The sequence below is a fragment of the Sus scrofa genome, chromosome 15 (assembly GCF_054392235.1).
Source record: "Sus scrofa isolate SSC_HxYL_T2T_F1_AM1 chromosome 15, Sscrofa_HxYL_maternal_Yorkshire_Landrace_v2.0, whole genome shotgun sequence".
Classification (NCBI taxonomy): domain Eukaryota; kingdom Metazoa; phylum Chordata; class Mammalia; order Artiodactyla; family Suidae; genus Sus; species Sus scrofa.
In genome coordinates, this window is record NC_139397.1 from 96,346,138 (window position 1) to 96,354,419 (window position 8,282).

At 44.4% G+C, this 8,282-nt stretch overlaps 1 long non-coding RNA gene across 1 annotated transcript; it reads right to left on the bottom strand.

The window, feature by feature from the left end:
* Positions 1-1,018: 1,018 nt before the first annotated feature.
* On the bottom strand, positions 1,019-3,060 carry LOC146395999 (uncharacterized). The gene is made up of 3 exons (XR_014829296.1): positions 2,952-3,060; positions 2,619-2,859; positions 1,019-2,008 (listed from the first exon to the last, which is right to left on the bottom strand). It is a non-coding gene; the product is annotated as an uncharacterized LOC146395999 (long non-coding RNA).
* Positions 3,061-8,282: the final 5,222 nt, after the last annotated feature.

The window sequence follows — 8,282 nt, forward strand, 5'->3', positions numbered from 1 at the left end:
AAGAAACAGTTATCTGCTAGTTTTAACTGTTTCTCTCTCTCTCTTTTTTTTTTTTTTTTGTCTTTTTGCCATTTCTTGGGCTGCTCTCGCGGCATGTGGAGGTTCCCAGGCTAGGGGTCCAATCGGAGCTGCAGCCACCGGCCTACGCCAGAGCCACAGTAACTCAGGATCCGAGCCGCGTCTGCAACCTACACCACAGCTCACGGCAACGCCGGATCGTTAACCCACTGTGCAAGGGCAGGGATCGAACCCGCACCCGCAGTGATTCGTTAACCACTGCGCCACGACGGGAACTCCTTTTTTTTTTTTGTCTGTTTCTCCCTTTTGTGAAATTTAATATTTTTATTTAAAAAATGGTATGCATGGTATGTAACCAGGTTTATAAAATTATAGCTGTGTACCAAACCATCTCTGCGTGTGTTCTCTATCACTCCTCACATCTATGTATAGAGAGAGAGGTTGATGTTAGTGATCATTATTTCTACATAGTAGAATTTTGTTGATTTGGTTTTTTTTTTTTGTAAGTACAATTCTTTCTTGCTCGAAATTTTCAAATAATGAATCATTAAATGCAGAGGTAATAAAGTCCTTACTGTAAAGTACATGAAAAAGGGAAAAATGCATTTGGTAGCCATAGTCTTCGCATTTTTTTTTTTTTTTTTTTGCCAGTGGAGGACCCCAGAGGAATCAGATAATGCATCTCATGTGCCAATTCCTGAATAATTAAATAAAAATGTCTGTAATATACATGGGTATACACATGAGTCAAATAAATGATAAATAAGGTCTATCATTCATTTCTTCAACAGGGAATTCAGCACTTGGGTGTCACATATGTTCAATTTACATCCTACCAGTTGGAAATAAGCTCTGAATTGTGCTGATAAAAGCAGAATTCAAGATTAGCAAAAGAATAAGAATACCTTTAGCTTAAGTACAATGGAGAACTAAGATGGAAAACTATACTTCTGATTATGATTTTTCCATACTTATAAATCAAAACTAAAGAGATGCTTCCTTCGATGTGAAAGGCAAGTTTATAAAGGTACAGGCAAACTTTTTATAAGAATGCATATTCATAATAAGCTTTGCATTTTCCTTGGAGAGCAATACCAAACTATTCTTCCATTTCTTTCTTGCATTTCTGTTGTGGAAAGACAACATTTCACAGTGGTCTGTGAGACAAACACACAAAAGAACAGGTGTAGTCAAGCCTCTGGGAGGGGAGTGAAGCATTAGAGAACCAGGATGGAAAAATGCTAGTTCTTTTTATGTCCTTATTTCAAATTTGGCTTCCTTCATGAGCAACTTGATACCTCTAACTATGTGTGTGAAACTCCAAAGTATACAAGTATGTAACTTAAAAGTGAGTTTCTAAGTATGAGAAAACTTAAAATCGTTATCTATTTTCTCTACTTGTTTCAGGTATCTCCGTTTGGCTGAAATTTTTAAAATTCTATGGCGCATCCATTCTCCGATGGCTGCCCCCGCTTGGTTGTTTTAGGGTTGCCACTCTCCACGCCTCCTTCCTCTAATAGCCCTTTTCTTTTCCAGGGGGTGATGCCAGCTCTGGGGCCCAAGCCTGACTTATTTTCAGGGTGTTCTCTGCTGCCTGTGGAGCCACCTCCAAGCCTAGTTCCATGGCCCTCCTGGAGATGACAAAAGGTAGTCCTTTTTGGTTTGTTTCTTGTTTACACTGGGTTGAATGGGTGCAATGTTTGTCTCTCTGAGCCCTGCGTGAGGCACTGCCCTCAAGGAACTTATAAACTCAGGAGTAAGGGAGATCAGACGAGTCCAAAAATAACATTAAGTGCTTTAGGGGATCTTCACATGCTGAGGACGGTGTCTACACAGCACAAAAGGAAGTGGCAGTCGGGCTCGGATCCAGTTGCTTTAACAATTTGGCAGCCCGGTGAATATGTAAGGCTGCAAAGTCAATTGCGACATCTCTGGAGGAGGGGAGTCCACAACTTCCACTGGGAACTCGCTGGGAGTTGCTTCATAGACTCTGGCAATGGAGGAGAAGAGTAGGGAACTTTTTCAGCTCAAAGTGGGAATTTTGGACTAAATGGTGACAAATGTCTCATTACCAATTGCTTCTTGCTTGATTTCATGGTTTGCTTTATTTTACTTTATTTTATTATTTTTTTCTGTTTCTGCAGCACCCCAGGGCACACAAAGTTCCCCAGCGAGGGATCGAATCTGAGCCAGAGCTGTGACCTATGCTGCAGCTGCAGCAACACTGGTTCCTTAAGCCACTGCACCTCAGCAGGAACTCCAGTTTTCCAATTTTTAATTCCTTCTGTTTTCACACTCTTCTGTGCTCCACACTGTACTTTGTACTCACCTTTATTTATTTATTTGTCTTTTTGTCTTTTTAGGGCCGCAGCCGTGGCATATGAGGTTCCCAGGCTAGGGGTCTAATTGGAGCTACAGCTGCCGGCCTACACCACAGCCACAGCAATGCCAGGTCTGAGCCATGTCTGCAACCTACACCACAGCTCACAGCCACGCCGGATCCTTAACCCACTGAGCAAGGCCAGGAATCGAACCCGCAACCTCATGGTTCCTAATTGGATTCGTTTCTGCTGTGCCACGATGGGAACTCCTGTACTCACCTTTATTGTAGAACTATTGCTGGTTATCACAATCATCTTTGTCCATACCTCCTCCAGGGCAGGAACTGCAATATGTTCATCCTTCTAACTCTGGATTCCCTACCATGTCCATTTTTGTTCTGTTTAGTGCTGTACTGGTTTTATATACTATAACCACTGAAGAGTTGTTTGTTTGTTTGTTTTTAAAAGAATTGTCCATGTGCTTCATTCTGGTCCTTTTAGAAGGTGCTGTCTCCTGTGCCTGGTTAGAATGAGAAAGTCAGACAAGTTTGTCTCTATATCTTCTTTCTCTGAGGCTCCTTCTGCCATTCCTCCCCTTAGGTCTACTCATACCTTCCAGTCGGTACTGGATTAAGTCAGCTCTACCGCACCATCTGGCTTTGTTCTGTCTTCACCTGGTTACATGAGTGGTCTCTTTTGATGGCTTTTAAAAACTGTGCTCAGAAGTTAGAGGCACTCTTGTGCATGTATGCTATATGTCACAATCCAAATAAGTGACATAGTGCTCACAAAAAACAAGTGCTTGCCACTACATATACTGGGTTTCCTCTGAATGGGAAATAAGACCATTTTAATACATTTTAAGCTTCTTCTAGAGGCAAGAATGAGACACTGAGAGTATTAAACACTGAGATGACATGGAAAGCGATGTTGGAAGATGGATGAGACGGGAAGAGGTGGAAGTCAGCTAGGCCATTTCAGGGTTCCTTTCAATAGCCTTAATGAGAGATGTTGAAGGCTTGAGGCAAAGTTGAAGACAGAACAACATAAAACAGACACTTTGGAGGAAAAATGGGAAGGCGCTAGTGACTGATACAGAAGAGGAGAGAGAAAACCAGATACAGACCTTAGAGCTCTAGAAACAGAAATGACTAAAACAATTTTTTTAATCAGGTAAAATGTACATAAATTAAAATTGACCACTTTATTCATTTGTAAACATTTAGGGGCATGAAGTACATTCACATTATTGTGCAGTCATAACCACTTTCCGCCACCAGAACGTGGTCATCATTCCGAACTAGAACGCTGTACCCATGAAAAACAAACTCTTGAGAGTTCCCGTTGTGGCGCAGTGGTTAACGAATCCAACTAAGAACCATAAGGTTGCGGGTTCGATCCCTGGCCTTGCTCAGTAGGTTAAGGATCTGGCGTTGCTGTGAGCTGTGGTGTAGGCTGCAGACGTGGCTCAGATCTGGAGTTGCTGCGGCTGTGGCGGAGGCCAGTGGCTACAGCTCCGATCAGACCCCTAGCCTGGTAACCTCCATATGCCTTGGGAGCAGCCCTAGAAAGGACAAAAAAAAAAAAAAAAAAAAGAACTCCCCCTTCCCCTCCCCGCAGACCCTGGTAATCTCTACTTTCTGTTTCTATGAATTTGCCTCTTCTAGGCACCTGACGTAAGTGGAATCATATAATACTGGTCCATTTGTGTCTGGCTAATTTAAATTAGCATAATGTTTTCAAAACGATTTTGCCGTGCCTGGCCTCCATCATAAGTCACTCAAGATAAAGTTGTACTTTTCAAAATGACATCAATTATGTAATGCTTACATTTAAAAAGCATATTTCTGAGTTTTCTGAAGTCAAACTTCTCTCTCTCTGCAGGCCTGGGGTGTGAGTGGTGTGTGTGTGTTGGGGGGCACCCTTTGCTCACCCAGTGGGTGCTCCTTCACTGCTCAGAAGGCTTTCCAACACCTGGAGATGTTACGTTTTAAGATCCTTTTCGGATTACCCAGATTCAAACGTATCTGGCCAGTTTCCTCTTCCGTTTGGGCTCTGTTCTCGGCTAATAGGTCAAGGAGGGTGATAACAGGTTGGTGTGCATTTCCCAGATTCAAGATTTACATTTTAACCAGGAATTTTTTTTTTAATAGACTCTAACGAATCCTAGAGACAGTGTGGAAATGGAAACTTTCAGGAGAGCAGCAAGCCAATGGAGGAGGAGGAGGAGGTGAAACTTGGGTGGCCAGGGCAGGCATGGGGCTCTCCCAAACCTCCCGTGCAGACGAGCCCTCAGGATGGCTACATGGCTCCAGCACATGTGGCTAACGGTGGAGGTGCTTTAGGTGGCATGCGGCAGGATAGAGGCGGAGCTCCCCACAGCACAGAATCCTAACTGCTTGGTCTGGAAAGAGCCTTAGTCCAGTCCTGGAACATGGGCTTGGAAATCAGAGGGCCTGGGTTTGAATTCTGGCCACTCCTTATTGTTTGACCTTGGGTGGCTCATTTGACCTCTTTTGTGCTTCACTTGCCTTATGGGGAAATGAACACAATGGTATCTCCCTTATCAACTTGTCACAAGTATGAAATGAAGAAACATACTACAAATATACAAGGATGGGTTTAGGTATATAGTAAGCACTGTATGTTAGCCACCCTTCGCTTTACCTTTTTTTTTTTTTTTCTCTTTAGGGCTGTTCCTGTGGCATATGGAAGTTCTCAGGCTAGGGGTTGAATGGGAGCTGTAGCCACCGGCCACGGCAATGCACAGCCACAGCCACAGCCACATCCACTTAGGATCCAAGCTGAGTCTGCAACCTATACTGCAGCTCACAGCAATGCCTGATCCCTAACCCACTGAGTGAGACCAGGGATGGAACTCGCATCCTCATGGATATTAGTTGGGTTTATTAACTTCTGAGCCACAACAGGAACTCCCCTTCACTTTACTCTGTTTTTCTTTTCCTTTTTTTTTTTTTTTTGTCTTTTTGTTTTTTCCAGGGCCGCACCTGCGGCATACGGAGGTTCCCAGGCTAGGGGTCCAATTGGAGCTACAGCTGCTGGCCTACACCACAGCCACAGCAACGTGGGATCCGAGCTGCATCTGAGACCTACACCACAGCTCCAGGCAACACCGGATCCTTAACCCACTGAGCAAGGCCAGGGATTGAACCCACAACCTTCTGGTTCCTTGTCGGATTTGCTAACCACTGAGCCATGACAGGAACTCCCCCTTCAGTTTACTCTTGAAAAAGAATGCGGCCTGGAGATATCACCCTGATGGCTCAGGATGAAGTTAGGGTTGGAGCCACAGTAATGGGAAGCTTTATATGCCCATTAGCTCTCTGGGCTTCTTTATTTTTTTCAACCAAAATATAGTTGATTTACAATGTTTTATTAGTTTCAGGTGTACAGCAGAGTGATTCAGTATTTTTACGTCTCTGGGTTTCTTAAAGCCAGGAGGAGGGAGAATACCAGGTCATAATCAAGAATCTTTCTATCCAAGTCTGAGGGAGATGTAACCTAATGCCCAAAGCATTATATTTTATTTTCCCACAATAGAAAGACAGCAGAGTGGAGGAGGGGCTGACTGCTAGTGAGCCTCCTTCTCTCTCTCACACACACACACCCCTGCCATTTCACTTTTTTTTTTTTTTTCCCCGAGTGAAAGATTCTGGTTAAAATATAAATGCCCCGCAAGAGGGGTTATATATTAACCTCCTGCATTAGTTATCCACTGTGGTGTAACAAATCACCCCTGAACTTAGTGGCTTAAAGCAACAGTAATCATTCATTAAACCTCCCGGTTTCTGGGGGTCAGGAATTCTGGAGTGGCATGGCTGGGTGGTTCTGGTTCAAGATCTCTTACCAGGTTACAGCCAGACGTCAGCTGGGCTGCATCAGTCGGAGGGTCTGTTGGGTCTGAGGATTCACTTTCCATGCAGCTGGCTCATGGGGCTGGCAACTTGGTCCTCTCTGTGGGGCTGCTTGAGGGGCCTCCTCACATGGCTAGTGGCTCCCTCCAAAGCAAATGATCCAAGAAGCCACGGCCTTTCTGATCTAGTCCCTGAACTGCCACACGCTCACTTTGGAATGTTCTATCAGTCATAAGGGCAGCTTGAGTCAGAGTAGGCAGGGGTAGGTGGGGAATTAACAAGCTGGGAAGACCTGGAGGTGAGGGTGGCGGCGGCTGGCTATGGCTGCAGCTCCAATCCTAATTGAGAATTAACCCAGGAAGAGGAGAAACGTGGAGGCTGGGTGGGGTCTGCAAGGAGGCCTCATGTTGGCCCTGATGAGGAGGCAGGAAGGCAGGAGAGCAAGGCTCATCCCCGTTTCTCTGCCCTAACAGAAGCCATGAAAGGCAGTTTGAATCAGGAAGATGCAGTCCCTGAAGGAAGTGACAGATCTTGGAATCAGACTCTTGCCTGGAAAATATTGATAAAATGATTCCTCTTTGAAGCAAAGTAGGTACAACTTTGAAACTTTCGGCAAATGTCCTGGTACTCGCTGTCACCTTCTGGCCAGCAGTTTGAGACAGCTGCTGCTGCTCCTGCCAATCTAATGTGTGTGACAAGTGGGTCTCTTCATGTCTCGCTGTCACCATCTCTAGAACGGGTCTGTCAATTTTAATGCACTGGTGGTGGTTTTGAAGAATTGGTTCATCATTATCAATAAAAGTATATTTATTTTCATGTTATGATGTTGCTTTAAAATAGTCATTAGTCTGTTTAAAAGATAGTACCAAGATTCTCATGGATGCATTAATCAACACATTTACTTGCTCATTTTTCTTTTAATTTCAGTTTTCAAAAATGCCCAAAGGCACATCCATTACAGGGTAATGGGCTGCAAAATCTTATTTAATTGCAATGAACATATTTACTGGAGTTACAGAAAAGGAAAAATATATAATTCTGTGAACTTCTATCCATTTCAAGAAGTCAAAACAACCTCTGGCAATGGGTAAGAGAGCCTTCCTCGCGTTCCCCTCTCCCTCTCGCTCCCGCCTCTCCTCATTCACTTTAGCTCCACTGACCTTGAGAGAGCAGGAGACTCTCTCTGGGCCAGAGCATCTTCTACACTCGGAAGGCCTTAGAGCTCTCAGGAGGTGGATGTATCTAGTAGGGCTTTAGGGTGACTCCTCACCAGCACTTTCCCAGAGCCTTCCTCCCCTGCAGAGAGTGTGGGGCAGGGACGGGGGGCCCTCAGGCCCCGAGCAGTCCCACTGTCTGTGAATTATTCTCGTGCACACCCTGCTTACCTCAAAGATAGTCTGAGCAGTCTTTGAGGTGATTAACTATGGCCTTATGCCAGCAAGCTTATTTATGATTCTTGAAGTATAAAATATTTTAATGGATCATTTTCCCCATACATTTAAATCTGACAATTAAGAATAGCAAAACACACATGTTCGAGAATACTTAAGGGCGTTCCTGCCGTGGCTCGGCAGTAATGAGCCTGACTAGCATCCAGGAGGATGCGGGTTTGATCCCTGGCCTTGTTCACTGGGTCAAGGATCCCGCGTTGCCTTGAGCTGTGCTGTAGGTTGCAGACACTGCTTGGATCCTGTGTTGCTGTGGCGTGGCTGACGGCTACAGCACTGATTCAACCCCCAGTCTGGGAACTTCCATATGCTTCGAGTGCAGCTCTTAAAAAAAAAAAAAAAAAAAAAAAAGAATACTTAATACACCCACATTTTTTCTGGCAGAACCTGGTACCGTTACATATACGATTATATTTAATTCAATCTAAGATGATTACTTCGAACTGGACTTGCTGGCTGTCTCCTTTTGGTTCCTCAGGAATCCTACGAAAAATCCAAGGAAATTCCTTGCTGATTGGGGAGATATTAGACTGCAACATATGGCCCGCACATGTGATTAGCATTCCTCCAAGGAAAAATGCAAAGGCTTATATTTAGAATACGGGGTATGTGTTCAGTGG